General features: G+C 41.5%; 1 protein-coding gene and 1 long non-coding RNA gene across 4 annotated transcripts in view; both read left to right on the top strand.

Annotated features, from left to right (window-relative positions):
* The window catches only part of LOC111262315 (uncharacterized), a 57,265-nt gene extending 40,518 nt beyond the window's left edge, over positions 1-16,747 (top strand). The window contains exons 3-4 of one of the 2 annotated variants that reach the window (XR_015311880.1): positions 13,203-14,928; positions 15,272-16,747. This is a non-coding gene — a long non-coding RNA (uncharacterized LOC111262315). Of the gene's footprint in view, positions 1-13,202 lie in introns of both variants that reach the window. The other variant, XR_002681516.2, reaches the window with a different exon arrangement.
* LOC111262313 (uncharacterized) overlaps positions 1-16,838 on the top strand; it is an 85,740-nt gene that overhangs the window by 53,771 nt on the left and 15,131 nt on the right. The window lies entirely within an intron of this gene.

Raw genomic sequence — 16,838 nt, 5'->3', positions numbered from 1 at the left:
GGGGACCCCTATAAATAGATAGGTCTTATGCAAAGCGAAGAAGTACATGCTAATATAAGCACACTTGATAAAACTTTTTGTTACATGCTTTTCTCCCTCCATCCCGCATGAAGAAGCTACATCTACTGAGCCTCCATGAATGGATCCAAGCAAATACTTGAGGGCGTCTTTCTGCCGCTTTTTCAGATTAAATGTTCATCGGACGATACAGAAACGTTCAGAGATATGTGAGGAGTGCCTATTCGAGTGACGTTGGTTTATATATAATATAAGCGTTTGTTCTTCCGTTACGGGACGTAAATAGTAAAAGTTGCACACACCTATCGTCAGAAGCTTAATTCTAGATCTTACACGTCATACAAATATAGAATCGTTTTGCTATTGAATCCGACGTTGCTTCCATTTACCTACGTTCCTACATTGCCTCTGCTGTGCATCTGCATCATAATCGACACGGCCCTATTCCTCTTCACATAATTCCATAAGTTTTGTTATGTTGTAATCTAAGTTATAAATTTCTATGAGTTATCGCTACTTATAAATCCATAGCATCCAATTTCTTAATATATTTGTCTGTGACTCACTGCCACAATGTCCATCAGTTGTCGCAGGACATGGCAGCGTGCGCGATTAAATGCCGCAGAATTTCCGTTTATTAATGGTTATCTGGGCCGGTATCTCACGTTGGTAACACAAAGAATGCTCTTTCGTTCCACGCTTCAGCTTCAATATGACTTTGAAATACGACGTTTGTTCATACATGCGGATAAATATAGCTACCTGCCTCCGCTTTTTTTCATTGTCCCTCAAACGCATCTACTGACAGACAGGACAATCACCTAATGATCAGATGATGACGTAATATCGAAGACAACGTACAGGCGTGAATAGGTGAGGTAAACGTTGCATCTGTTACCTAAAAGACCTATATAGAGTTGCGATTATAGATATATTCACGTATAAGAATACGATGTTCTCTTTGCGTATCGCTCTTATTGCAGACTTATTTTTTTAAGATCCGAAGGTAAAATGTTACTGTGTAATAGTGATGACTTTTTGTTCTCAGTATGCAACACTGTAGGGGCTCGATTGACTAGTAACTGCAAGTTAGCTTGAGGTTCGGGTGAAAAGTATGACAATTCTTTTAGTGAAATACAGATACTATAAGGCTGTACAGTGAAGTATAGAGAAGCCTGATATTTTTCGACGTTGTTTTAATCAATCACAGGTTACACCTAATCATATATTCCTAATAACAGACAGTCGGATGAAGCATATATCTTATGCCATTTTAGATCAGATCAGCCTTATAAAAAACAAGGAACCTTCTTTACATGGTCGTCGCTCTTACTATTAGTCAAATGAGGATTCAACATGAAGACATCAATGCTCGCCAATATTAATTAACGAATCCGATATAAGCGATAGACAAGTTTTACGTGGTTATCAGTATAAGTTGTCTCTATATCACGTATAACAATTCTTGTCGAATTGTCGTAAGTTAATCTGTCTAGATAAATTCGACCGAAAATTGATATTTCGACCATATACATGTATGGCGCTCGTTGAAGGGCACAATATTAGGTCCATTAAGTTTCATCTAATTGCCGTTAATTTTTGCACTATTATTTCGGTAAGCTAAACTGGGGATTTGTATGGTTTATCGTTTTATAGGTTGAATCGGTACCAGATCTCCGGCTGCCTTCATACAAATGAAGACCTGCCTATTAGACTTAAAGCTAGTTTGCAAGTGTTGCAAGCACAATTGATGTATTTACACAGATACGATTGAACGTATCGAACGTATTATTGAGGAAAGACGGCACGCGCGCAGCGTCCTCTTCCAGTTTCATGGCGTTCGAATCACCCGCTCTAGCAACGTTTGCTATGAAAACATCTGAACTTGAAACACAAAATTCATATCGATATAGCGTTGTCATGCAGCGGTAGTTGTTTTGCGATCCCGACAACAATTACATGCATGCCCGCTTATCACATCCGGTCGGCTATGCTTGCTCGTATAATAGATAGCCCCCTGAAGCTAAACTTCTTCCTACTTCACGCGCCATCAATCCAGCCTTCAGGCCTTTTTTATTCATTGGCGCTTAGCGTAAGCGCACAATAAAATTCGTTGTCACCCACCGCACCTCACAGATGACAAGAGCCGATTATGGTTCATCTATGACGCTTTTTTATGTCCTTAAACGCTGATTACCACTAGAACGAAGACCAGGTATAGCACACCATTATGGTCGTCTTGATCTATTGGTATATTCAGGTTTCCTGGGCTAAACACAGAAAATGATTTCCAGAAGCTTTCCAATGACTGATAGATTCGATACGGTAATAGTCTTAGAAAGGCTGTTTTCTGTTACCGCAATAACTGATTTTGGCGAACGTGGACGCTGGACGTTGAGGTGATTGCCGACTGGCACTCTGCTAAAAGCGGCATAGCCCTTGTCCGATTTTTCCTCAATGATAAGAAGGAACGACTTGCAGCACGCACCGGCCACTACATACATGGATGTCGCGAATTTGGGGAACTCACGCTACGTGTTTTTTGCGGTGAAAGCCTGCGACAAATCAGTATCAATCCAACCACCCACTATCGTTATTGCCTATGGCGCGACGTCAATCCATCTGCTGCATTTAGCTCCAACTGCCCCGAGCGTCACCGTCTTTTCGGTCACCAGTTGTTCGTGCTGATGGGATCCGGCTTGAACCTGCGGCACTCACTGGCACGCGGTGCCGTACTGATATTTGACTGCTAGATCACAGAAGTTTATCAGAGTTGATTGTGGAACGGCGAGCGCAGATCTCTCCGTCCGCTAATGTCGCCCATTGTCCGTAAAGCTATTTGTGTCTCATCGGTCATTCGCTGCTGATGTTTCGCGGAGACTGAACAAAGTAGAGAAGTAAAAAACTGAGCCAAATCGTACTGGTATGATTCGTGTCGACTGTTTTGAACAAAGTAGGTGACTTTCATCAGGGGACAGTGATATATCTTAAGATAACGACAGCTATGCTTACCTACACTTCATAGCCGTGTAACTTACGTAGATGACGTCGGCATTTGACGTGAGGATTTTCCTGTTGATTTTTTGCGCCGGGAAGAACAGCCGATCGCCCCCATCGAGTACATGGCATTCGCGCAATGTATGCACAGTCTTCCTTCAGCGGACAACTACCATATGTAACTGTTAGGCAGGTATCGTAGGAACTGGTCAGGAAGCAAACAACGCAAAGAGCGATATGGAAAAAAGATGACAGCGTCAATAAGAGCAGCAGAAGCAGTAGCAGCAACAGGGACAACATTATAAAAGACCGGAATGTTAAATTAGTGCTGACAACTTTGTCATGATGAAGGGATGCCAGTCGTCTTTGGGAAGTGACCGTTGAATTGGCTTAATGCCATAAGCTCTGCCATCTGGCAATGATAACGGGACATCTCTGCGTCGTGCCTGCTAAAACACTTGCGTGAACGCCGCCCCGGCTGCTTGCAACTCTTCCCCATATTATAGTCGACGCCTTAGTACCGCTATGAACATAGTACATCTAACTAGCCATTGTTTAAATGGCGCTGTTTCACTCGTTAGACGCTTTCCTACTTGACGTAGAGTACCGGTTGTTGCCACAAGTCGACTTAAGGTTAGTCGCGATGATGACGACGACGACGACGACGATGAACAGGCCCTATTGGCAAAAAAACATTTAACAGTTTGTATTTTTGGATTCGATGTGATTTCGGGTAAAATTATAATGAAAACATATTAAGTAGAAACATCATTCCAATCAAAGCGACGTAAAGCGTATAGACAATATTAATGATGATCCTATTGAAGGAGAAAGGAACAGATGTGTTTCTGAGATGCGATGTAAAATTAAAATTTAAGGACTAATAACAGAAATTTATTATAATGATACGGTATCGTCGTGGTCTGTTAGCAGGAAGACGATAAGCGTACCAGCAGGATCGCCAACGAGTTACAAATACTTTCTAATAATTTATTTCCTACGTTGACTGGGGGCGGTCTTTAGGGTCAATCTAGCAGCCGTTTTCGAGGCTCAAAGGCCCTACAGGAAATTTATAAGGATACTTAAGTCACCCATATTTTTATGACTATTTACCATCTCGGACATTACCAACACAGTTTCCATAGATCCCAGATGGACATTCTGTTAGATGTGATTGAAACACGAACTCGCACACACAAACACGAAGCTCTTTCTGCTAGAGTCTATATAACGATATAGAAAATGAACGGATTTGAATGCAGGTGGATTATTTTCACTTGGACGCGTAACAAGAGGGGAACTAGTAGTAGTAGTAGTAGTAGTCGACTCTAGCTGCGTGATGTTTATTTAATTGTAAATAGATATTTTTTTGACGTGCGGTTATTGTGCAAACAGTTATCAAATCATTCTTAAACAACCTTCCTTTCTTTGAACGTCTTCTTTCCACTTGGAATGTTACGGCGCCTAATTGTTGACACGTGGGCATTTTACGTTTGGTTTGTCTCCTGCTGGACGCTCGGTCCGCCTTTCGAATCGAATGATGGCAACAAATAATTATTGAAATAAACCCATCACTCCTTGGTCTATGATGAGCAAACACAATAAAACAGCAGGGCAAGAAGTACAAGAATTACAAACATGACGTGTTATGAAAGTGCTAATTATCCTCTCAACAATGATATACACAAAATCGCTGTCGTCTGCTGTTGTTGTTGTTGTTGTTGTGTGCTTTCGGCTTTGCAACGTAGCGTGATAGTCAGATGTTATTGAAGATGATCAACGGCTATTACCCGTGTGTGAGAATAATAATGAGATATATTATAGATAACACGAATAGTAGTATTATTAGAATGTAACACATAGACTAGCGTAAATCGTTATCTCTAGAATCTAAATTTGCTGGATAAATAATTACTAGCAGATAGACCATATGTAGATATGTATTCATAGTATACATTTTGCTTCTTTTTGGATTTATTTACTTTTGTTGTTACTATTGTTGCTAATGTTGAGATTTTTTTGCTATCAAGAAACGTCTGCTAGTCGTCATCTCTGTCCGCTAATTGTTTCGATATAGTAGCAATAATAAAGTATGATATAGAGGCGCATCAGATAGTTTATCAAAGATCTGATTTATGATATGAATCTACATACGATATCTATTCGTAACATAGGGACTATTCGTTCGATAGATTTGACAGGATACCGAGAAGGTTTTGGATGTTCCCTATGTATATGTACATCTATATATATATATATATATATATATATACATATATTGAGAGAATCTATTATGAGAACACCATTGCATTTCGTTGATAATGGCTTTGTGTTGTTGTGGAGTACATAAGGACTTGACGGCCAAGGCTATTATTATTAAATAGTGGTAACGATTTTTATGGGGCGGGGAAGAGCTTCAAATAAACGATATGCCTGATTATGTAACCATTTCAGAGGTAATTGTGAAGTATGTCTCATTGAGGTGTTTTGTCGCGTGCCGCATACTGGTATGAAACGTAACGATAATAAAGATATAACAATGCCCCAAAGGATACGATGGGTTGTAATCATTAATGGTCTTGCTGGTGGTCTTGTATTATATATAATGCAAAATATACGAGCCTATCGACAAAAAAACAACGGCCTAACACTATATAACTACGAGTGACTACTCCCGACTAGTTTCTATGTTGTATGATCAACAAGTGGTCGCTAGAACAGAAGACCGAGTGATTTTGCTAACAATACGCTAGTATTAATAACAGGAACTTCATATTGTGCCTGATTTCTTTCTTTGAAGGAATAAGCCTGAATGACACGAACAAGCACTAAAATAGCCGCTTCTTTTAATACAATGATAATGCTAATCTAAAATGTTACAGCAGTCACCTCTTGAGCTAAGTTACGTTGGGGTAACTTTAACAATTATGATAAAATAGCCCAGTAGAAATTAATGCTGCAGCTGGTTCATCAACGGTAACTGGCGACGATTGCCTCAAGGAAACATACGTTTCTGACCGGTGATAACGGGGCATCGCAACTGTAATGTAGCCATACGAAAGTTTGGATTTGTCTTCATCGGTAAAAGTTTCCGGAATGAATATGATTCATTGTGCACGGCGGATGCAAGCAATGGTCAAATAGGCGTTTATTAATGCGATCAGCTGTGGCGGGCAACTGGACTCAATCAACATCTTCTTCGTTAAGTTGCGGACTAAGTTAGATAATATTAATGGGGGAAACTTTACATAGAAGTATTTTGTGTTAGTTATTTCTAATTAACCAGTATGGGTCAACAATTTGGTCATTTACGCATTGTTCGAGGCCTTTTTATTGTGATTGTGTTTTACTTGATCCTTAGAATAAATGAGCTTTTTATTTGCTCATTGCCATTTATATCAATACAATGCTATTTCAAAACAGACGGGGCCAACCATGGTAACAGCTCCCTATTGATTGTTGAGCTGTCAGCGTCATATTCTTTTAAGACGTACGTATGCATTACGTAATTTAACCTTCTGTACGCACGCGGCATTTTCAAACGCATCAGCATGTATCTTGGACAGAGGTACCATTGTGGCGAAGCCTTTGTGCCACAGATGCATCATTCCTTTTCCGTTTTCATTGAAAATGTTAGCTAATGCTTAACAAGCAGACTGCGTTTCTGGTAGTTGTTCATTACATACTCAAAAGTACAGCACAGCCAATTAGGCCGGATATCAAAGCGTTAGACGAAGCTGGTCGAGAGACGACCCCGTGCTAAGAGAAAAAATTGCAGCCATCACATCCGATTTTCTTCGATTTTAATCATAGCCACGTGCCAGCAGCTGTCGCCAGCCGCCAGTCGTCCCTGCTGCTCCCGCTACGTTTCCCACAACTCTGTAGTGTAACTCTGCAACTACCGTGAAGTGGAGAAACCTTCCTTCGCCTGGCTGCGTTTCCAACTGAACCTAACATAATTTCGCCGCAGAATGCGCCATGGGCTCGTCTATCCATCATTGATTTGATGGCTGAAGTAGGATAATTGTACTAGCATGAGTTAGTGCCCCGACTTCGTAAGTATCTCGGACATATGTGTTTGACGCTGCGTGCGTCGTAGAGATGGACCAACTTTATGTTGCCAGCGATGACGTAACACATCTCGACACTCTGCCTAGACGAAGCGTTGGATGACAGCGTGAAGAAGTGGAACCGTTTCGATTTATTGAGCAAATGCCTTGTCGGCTCGTTTATTCGCTCATTCGCTTGGCCTGATTTCATGGCTTCATAAAACGGCAGCAGCGGTGAATCATGATAGTGGTGTTATTGTGCGTGAACCAGGCCCCCTTTCAAAGATCGGTGCCGTAGGCAACCGGAGGGACTTTTAGGCGACATGAACAAAACGCATCGCGCAGATGATTAAAGCTTATGATAGACACATCTATAGCAGTGGCGACAGCAGGAGGGGCGCTCGTAATAACAGCTATTACTAGTAGAGAAAACAACAACAAGAGCAACGACAACAACAACAACAACAACAACGAAGACAACGCCGTTGTCAACAGGGGTAACAATAAGCTTGCAGCAGTGACAATGTAGCAGCGGCGGCGGCGATGTACGCAATCGTCAAAACAAAAGATCAAGTACGCAGATGCTGTTGTTACTTTTTTTCGCTGCTTAGAACTATTCAGAGACAATTTCGCCAGTGAAAAGCGCCGTACCCGAACCAATGCGAGAGTAGCAAATCCACAGTCCAAGGTCGCTATCAGCACCCCCCACAACTAGTGTAACTATTAGCATTTTCCCCATGGTCCCGATTCCCCACCCCAGACCCGTTTACTAACTGTCGGACGATACAGCGAACCACATTCATACATCTTGGCTACAACGGTTACGGTGCCGCCATTCGTCTCAGTAGTTGTTTGACGCTGAAGCTAAATACGGTTAGGCAGTTACCGCTGTCGCTGCCCCTGTGTCCTATAGTTGTAGGCTTATGGAGACTAAAACAACTGCTACGGTCACGATGACAATAGATTTCAATAAAACAACCGATGAGATTAACCAGTCGCCAACCAACGAATGGATGATGCTCAATATAAGATACATTTGACGTAGTAGCTGACGTCGCAGGCACTGCCTGTGCTGAAACAAAGAGGGCATCTGTAACAAATACATGTCGTAGATGGCGTCATGTCGCCTTTTCTGACGTACTTACGGACCGCGTTTGAATATAAGCGTGCGTGCGTGCGTGCATGCATCTATCTCTTTGTCTCTCAGTATTTTTCTCCGTCTTTTTTTTTTGCATCTGCTTTTATTTATAAGAAGCTGTAGGTGTCGGCGCCCATTGACAAATTTTCGGTTATGATTGACTTCGTTCTGGTTTGGTTACATGGTCGACGCTACCGTTGAGAGATCGATGTTGTTGTTGGAAGAGGTAGCATCAATATTGTAAACTTATACGTAGGCGCAAAATGGAGACAATAGAAGTATCCATATAGAAGTTCGTTTGGTCAGTGCTATGACAGCAAGGGTTGTCACTAACATTAGGATCTTGGGCAAAGACTATATTTGATACTATTCAACTGGTTCACCGGGTTGGACTCTTGTTGATCCTGGCGGCATTGTCAAATAGCTAGTCAGCAGCTTCGGATCTTGTAAAGAATGACAGGAGTAGCAGTCCATTGAGTACCTCCGTCGGTTACGATTCGTGAATGGTTAAAAAGTTGTCGGTGCATATGTATGGATGATATGAAAATCAGGTGGCACAAATTTAGCGAGCGGAGGAGAAAGACAGTACTCGAAAGGTCTGCGCTGCATTAATGCTTCATAAAAGCGAGATAAAAGACAAAGTGGTACAAGGAACCATACCTGTATGGAGCTCCATACGATGAAGTAACCCTGTATGACCTTGTCTGCCGGCCCATTCATCCTGCTGTTCAGAAGTCATACGTATCGAGTCGATTGCAAAGAAAAATGGTAACATTAAGGCATTAAGACGCCCAGTTCACTTAATTAATAAGTACATTTATTCAGTCGACACCATTTAAACAGCGATCGTTACTGCAACCAGTGCCAACATAATAATCAGTGCGGTAACACAGTTACCAGTTAGAGGGCAGGTTTCGTCACAACAACGTTAAGCAAATAGCGACTAACGTAGCTGGTATTCCCATGAGACGGGTTGTAACCGCTAAACTAATTAATTTAAAGTGAACCTGAATATTTGCACCGCCATTAGCCAGGCTTTCTAGTCCAGTGAAATCATGGCGATAGATAGATACCTACGACATTTGTCCTGATTACGGCTTTGCTAAAGCGTTGCAAACGAGGCTGGAAAAAAAATAGGTCGTCGCCGAGCTTCATACAGCTGCAAACAGGTCTAAAACAGTAATAGTGGTCGGCGTCTAGCGACAGCTGTGAAACGGAATCCGACGATGAATGGCACTGCTTGTACGACGAGCAAGTGGGCCGCATGACGTTGAAGTCACACGGCGAAACTGATGTCGCTCTACAGCTGCATAGGGCACTCTACGTTACATGTTGGCTTATTTTTTTTTTAGCACAACGGTGGTGGTGGTGGCCATGGTTGTCCTATTCGTCTCCATTCCATCCTGTTGTCGAATACTAACTTCTTCGTTAGGTTTCGACGTTCGGCACGTTCACACCAGTGCATCCCGAGGAGGGGCCATTTCTGATGCAGCTGCTGCTGTTATCTATAAAGTCGGCTCTATAAAGCACGTGTTTACAAAAATGAAGCAGCTGGTCTTATTGTATTGTAGACGTCCTGCAAGAAACAGATCTATCTATACCTGTATTGTTGCTATTGTTGTTCCAAAAAGCACTAATCAGACGTCAGTGTGATTAGCATCTGTACAATTTCGCGCATCCGCTCAGTTAGTAGCGGCCTGTATAGAAGAGTTGATTTGGAACTACACCATTCTCAGATTATCGCACCATAGGCCCTGTATGGCGTACACTTGGCGACCACTTAATTTTGCTCGTTGGCTCCAGCGAATGATATTTACTGTTACACGCATAACAGTACTTTAACTGTAATAGATAGATGTGGCTGACTGTTGGTCGTATCTTTATGTGTGTATCTGTGTTTATCTGCATGTGTTTTTGAGTAGATCTTGTAGGCCGTGAGAACTAGCAGCGGCAAGGTTTGCCCCGGCGTTTCGACGAGTAGCGAGTATGGTAACGAAGACACTGTGTCTTCATACACCTTGTCTACCCACTTCAATGGAGGGTCGAGAGGGGCACTGAACAATAAGTGATCATTGAAATGAGGTAGCAAAGAGTGAAAGCGTGTTGCTTCCTAGCTAGAAATTTGTAATTGTGATTGTTACGACAGACTAATTATCGCCACGACCGTATCCATCGGTTGTGTACCGCACATAATGCATTATAATGTATGTATCATACCGCTGTGTTGAACCTAAATCGACAAAAACCGGGCTTTGGTGTCACCACGACCCGGGAAGACAGCTGCGTGACCGTCCATCCCTGTCAAGACGCTAAGTATAAACCATCATTGGTATTATGACATCCCGGTGTCTCATTATCATGCTTGTCCTTGCCTGTAATGGTTTATAAGACTCGGCAAACAGAAGGGCGAATAACTTGCGTAATAAGTTATATTCGACCGGTTAAGAAGTGAAACTGTGGGATCCAGTGTTGCAAAAAGGACACAACAAACGCTACGTGTGTATTGGAGTAATTTTGGCCTTTATGAAAGACCAGGTGGAATTAATAGGTAGCTTACTCTCAATGGCTAGCTTCCAGGAGTTGTCACCCAGGCGTAATACGACAACAAGAGAAAATGTAAGAATAGCAGCAATCAAAGGTGCTCAACAAACGGGTTTCAGTCCCAACAAAATAACTTAAGTTTTTGCAAAAACCGCAATGAATATGTATGTTGATGTTGAAGTAGTGGGTCATCTGCAGCATGCTGACATTGTACCTTCATTGTGATTTATCACTATTATTATTATCTATCTCCATACCGTAACAAACACTAATTGAACTCTCTTTTTCTACAGTCCCACATAGCTAACTAGAGACAGATCTGACAGCGGAATATGATTCTCCTGTAACGTCATGCGGGTACGTACTTCCATTACTGTTGCATTTTCTATCAGCCAAAATACTCGTAAATTTCATAGCACTAACATTAATTCATATCAACATACGAAAAATTTCGAATCAAATCCTCAATGACTAATATCCATGCATTATGATTTTTGTTACTTCGAAAAAACCCGCCACACACGATAATCGCGCTCATTCAGCAGAATGTCCTGAGCCAAATCCCTGCTTTGTACTTTCTGCTACGGCTGGATCATTCGGCGAATCAACCAGCGGTACAAACAAAGACAAAAAAAAACAAAGATATTCTACTCATTTATTGCATTTCCCCAGATTTCACCGATTTCTCCTACTGACAATCCCAGACCCCACAGTTCTCGTCGAAACGCAGTAGTTCGCCATTTTTTGGTCAGAGAGGTTCGCCAGCAGCTCATGATGGCATTACAACGTCTGATGCAGACCCGACGGGGAATACAAGCTCGCACGTCAGCGTGAAGGATTCACTTAAACGGCAATAGCCGTAGTAATAGCGGCCGTTGAAGGTCATCAACATCTTGTTTGCCATATTTAACTTTGGCCTGAGTGGCAACACAGTGGCAGCTAGTTGCTTCGATTACTGCTTCTGCTGCTGGTGATGCTAGTAGCAAGTGGAATTTTTCACCCTGTTCATTCTTGGACAACAACAGAAGGTATCGACCTGGGCAACCATGTCGACGCTGAATAACAGGGTACGCCTGCAGTAATGGCAGCGGAGCAAACAGACACGAGGGTTAGAAGCTGTTTGTCTGAGTTTAGTTAAGCCACCGTTGTTTGACGATTGATTTTATTTTTATCCTCATTATTAGTTTTATTTAACTGTGCCCCGTTGTCGCAGCGGTAGTTGCTGTGGGCATCGCTAGCAAATAAACCTACTATTAGCCTATAAATATATATAAAAATAAACCTACTACCTAAAGTCGTCATGGGGGTGGCAGCAGTGGGGGACCAAACGCACCATGCTCTCCTTGACCACTGCTCTTACGCATATATATATATACAACGTAAGAAGGGGTAAGTACAACCAACCGCGGTTAGCCCATCCCGTTTGAACAGTTATGGCAAGGAGCTCTAGTTGCTTCTTCACAGATGCCAAAAGCTTAACCTCAATGAAATCTACGGTAGAGGTATTCGGTGATGAGGCCTCTATATGCCGTTTGTCTTTATACCAAAGGCAAATAATCATACTGGGCGCTTTTAGGTCGAATACGTTGATCCTATGTGTGCCGACGGCGCATACACTAGGTACCGGTAGGCGCTGCGCTAATAGTAGTGTGGCCCCGGAAAGGGTCGAATTTGACAAACACCCCGTAACTTTTAAAAGTGTACGTGAAAAATACTGATATAAGTACGACGTGAATGAAAAAGCACAGCAGGATTCAGGCGCAGCGATTGAGCGCTGTTCTACAATGCCACAACCGGTACAATCAGGATTTTCACTTGTCGGCGTAATAATCAACGTTATTACTTCTGCATGTTAACGTAAATAAGCGGGTATATACGGAAACACGACGCTTATTATAAATGCTTGGCTAGAAAATAACGACGTGATGATATTTTTGGGTGATCCTATTGCTTGACCCTTCGGAACCGCTGATGATTGTTTCGAAGATAGCGTACATTTCTATTTTTTCGATCCTTGTAACAAAAAAAGATGTGTGAAAATGCGGCCTTTGGAATAAAGACAGAAGGATGTATCGTATAATTAATGATGCTGGATATCTTGGGATTGCTAGAAATGCTTTTTTTTTTTTCTTTCTTTATCGTGATTGATGGGATTCACGTGATTGATGGGTGATTTTTTTGGATTGCAGTTACAACTTACAATGTACATTTAGCTGTTGTGTTTTGTAAACCTTGATTATATTGTTGTTGTTATTATTGTAAATATTGTGTTAATTAACTGGAAAAAAAGTATGACAAAAATATAGGTTCAATTTATTGGCATTACGAAAAATAGGCTGAGGTTTGAACGACGAACGGTATCGTAACGTATGCGTAAGCTCACAAAAAAGTGAATATTAGTGTAAAAAAATAATGAGAAGTATTGAGTTTACTAATAAATAACTTTCTTTTGGTTTCAGGTAAGTGCGGCTGAAGCTTATTTATCAAACGGCAGAAGAATGAAGATTTCAGCTGACCCTTTACATCCTAGTGATGTGTCGTTTTCAAGTGTAACGGTCCTTGCGGACTCCCCATACTACAGCATCAAATACTGATGAAGTCTGCATTCGCGTGTCGAAAATTGGGTTAAATCTGTCCGAATGGAACCTACATTAAAAATAGTTTCAACCAGTGACTCAGATGATTTTAACCGAATTACTCAGATGATTCCGTCTAACGCAAAACGCAAGATGTCGTCACGTTTATATAAATGATCTCACCGTTTTTTATGTGCGTGTCATTTTTTGAGTGTTCTAATGGATTTAACCACGTCGATACTGTTGGGGACACTCAGTGCCAAAAAATTTTAATATATATATTTTCATTTGGAAAGAAAAACCTTGACGACATCGGCCCAGTGGGTCGATCTGAGGCTGACATTGTTGATTAACTTTGGCGGGGCCATTTAGGTTACGCGTAGCGTCTTTCTTGGTCGGCATCGTGTCCGTCTCGGGGTTCAGGCGTTCGTGCCGAACGTAAATTTCTACTTCAATGATCTTTATATAGACAAGTGTCTTATAGAAAATGTTTTTCCTTGTTTTATAAATTTGATAACTTTTTTTTACGACGTGAATCAAGCTGCAAATCAGCCTTAGAATACGACATTATTTTTAGCTGTCTTGTTGGGCATACGAATATAACTGCACTGGAAGCTTACCACTATGCTTCAGATATGTATTCTTAGGACCTTTTTTTTGTACTGCCTCTACAAAAATACGCAAAAGCTGTCATCCACGTTTGTATTATCGCGGGCTTGTGCGAGTGGCTGAGTCAAACTGGTTTTTTTTATTCTTCGATTGCATATATACAGCACATCGCTATATATACGCGCCTCTTGGTAAACCATCTATAATGAAGCAGCGTGCCACTGACGTACTGTGTTTTCCTATAACGACTATTGAGATTATCTTGTAACACCTTGCCGAAAGTTAGCTTCTCCCCAAAAGCACTTTTTAGTGATATGGCTTTTTAATGCCAGTAATAAACCAGTGAAATTAGCCAATAACTTAAACGTATCGATGGAGAAAAGTCTATTTCGATGTCACAGCCATGGAATACCCTGTCAATTGAATAAACCGTATATGATCTGAAGATCGGTTATCAGGCAACAAGCATTCACTGAAACGAGCAAAAGGAAAACGATCCTCGTAACATTGGAGCGGATCTCGATCTGGAGAAAGCTCCAAAATACGGTTAGGTAAAATAGCTATACTTGAATCAGATGTTAATTGACATCTTTCTGCAAAAATATTTGTCGCTTGGCATTGTTTAATAAACCGTACAACCGATTATAATAAACAATGATAGAGAACTATTTGGAAATTTTCGTAGAAATTTTTTTTTTCCCGTAGAAAATATAAGAAAAAACTGTGCAAAATGCGACACAATTCGCTCTAATCATCGTCAGTATCATTCAGTCTTTCAGTCGAACCGATGCTGTGTTCTCACCAGAATTGCCCCATCAGAAAGAAGCTTCTCGTTGAGCATGTCCGCACTGCTATCGGCGATCTATGTATACTTTCTGGCCGGCATGCATCTATTATCGGCTGTGTCGAAGTCGTCGTCTTATGGAACATTGAAATGAGTGCACAAAATTGCCCCTTGTCGTCACGTCGATATTTACTTCATCAACTCGCGTTATCATTGGTAAGCACCCAACAAAACCGATCAGAAATACATTTATGAGCTAATTATCGACGTGCGCGAGCGGCACGATCAAGCCGACTCATCAAAGGCAGAACGTGAAAAAAGTGACGCTTCCTTGTCTCGCGGTTTCTCTGAGTACCAATTTCTTTGTCTGTTGATTCGACGGTGTTTTGTGCCTTGCAATATCGAAGAAGCGCAGCAAATTTACAGCAGATTTACAGCGAAAACAAAAACAGCGTGAAAAAGATGCGACGCCTAACGCTGCTCTAAGTGGTGGTAGCGTATGTTTAGTCCACAAATTAAGGATAATTGTCTGCGCGATCTATATCTGCATCTCCTATAGCAATGCCGCTGAAAACGCTGTAGTGGTTCACTTCAGTATACTGAGCAAATGAGGTCTGATCTTGATCAGAAGTTGGTGCGGGGAATCAGAGCCGTACTAGAAGAAGCCTCGTCAAATCCACTTATGGGCAGGATTTCGTTGCCTAATCTCGTCCACCATCATTGCCTGATCAAGCAGTTGGGGGTAACGGACGGAGGTAAGTAGGTATCTGATTAAACGGACGACCGGCCTTTGCCATTCGCTGTCGACATAATGATCAATATATTTGCTTTTCTGTTCTTTACCGATGGTGAATCCCTGCTTGTATACCCGCACTTGGATTCGTTGCCGGTAAACGCACAAACAAATTAACACCATTACAGTCATATTGCGATACATAATATAGAGATTGTTCATAGTATAAGGGTGCATTCGGGCTAGCTGACCGCGTGTTTAGGGGCCACTTGTTTGCTACAGGGCCAAATTGTAACTAACATTTGCAACATTTGGGACGCTTCTGAGCGGCATCTAATGCTGCGGCGGTGCCGAAGATTATAGCAGCAGGACAATAACAACAATAGTAACTGCTTTTGATGTCGGAAGAATCTTCAGAGACCTTGACACGTCCTCATTGGGTCGCTTGTTGTTTGGCTTAACATGGGGTAGAAGGAGCGCGAGGTGTCACGGACAGAATCAGCAAATGCACGCGGGTCTATGGATGACTTTCAGCGATGGTGGTTATCTTCGTTATAGTTGTTATTGTTGTGCTTGTACTATTGCTGTTGTATTCTTGTGGTATCGTGAACCGCCATAAGGAGTTAATGGTGTGATCTATTCTTGATTGATAGAAAGTAGCGAGACAAAACAATAGCCTGTTTCACCTGCTGATCATCGGCGTATCGCGAACTTGGAACGAAGACTGTTTAGAGAAGAAGAAACGAAAGACACAATCAATAAGAATAATAGTAATGATGATGTGAACGAAACATAATGCCAAATGACATATTACTAATAAGAGATTAGCAGGCGAAATTATGCCGATCTATAGTGTGTACAAGACGATACAAGGATGCAATATGATTAACTGTAAGTGGGTCTTTGTTAAATGGTAATAGAAATTGAAACTAAATGAAAGCTTTATATTATTCGTGTGCTTTACAATGCCTTACGAAGGGCAATCTCGATAGTTTTTTAGTCTATAGTGAAGAGCAGACTGTGCGCAGTTGATTTATTCGAAGGGGCTTTTCATTGTGGGGTAACTTGAGGGGGCGCTGATTTAATAGAGCTGTGTGGGAAAAGGATACTGCATTAAGACGAGTGATCTGCTGCGCTTCAACGTATTCTAGAAGGTGTCTGGATATAGCACATAATGGAACTACAAGCAGAAAAAAATAGTTACCATATCGTTTCATAGGTTCGTTAAAGAAAAAGCCAAATAAACCCAGCAAGACCCGCCTAAAGTAATGCCTAGTAGCTTGAGTACCGGACGTAAAAAAATATACTGAGAAAATTAAAAATCGTCATCAAAGCTCCTAGATATCCCTTGTGGTCAGCTTGAACTAGAGGAAAAGATTAATTTACTGCTTTA

This window comes from Varroa jacobsoni, unplaced genomic scaffold, assembly GCF_002532875.2.
Source record: "Varroa jacobsoni isolate VJ856 unplaced genomic scaffold, vjacob_1.0 scaffold_645, whole genome shotgun sequence".
Taxonomy (NCBI): Eukaryota; Metazoa; Arthropoda; class Arachnida; order Mesostigmata; family Varroidae; genus Varroa; species Varroa jacobsoni.
This window is presented reverse-complemented; position numbering and strand designations above follow the sequence as displayed.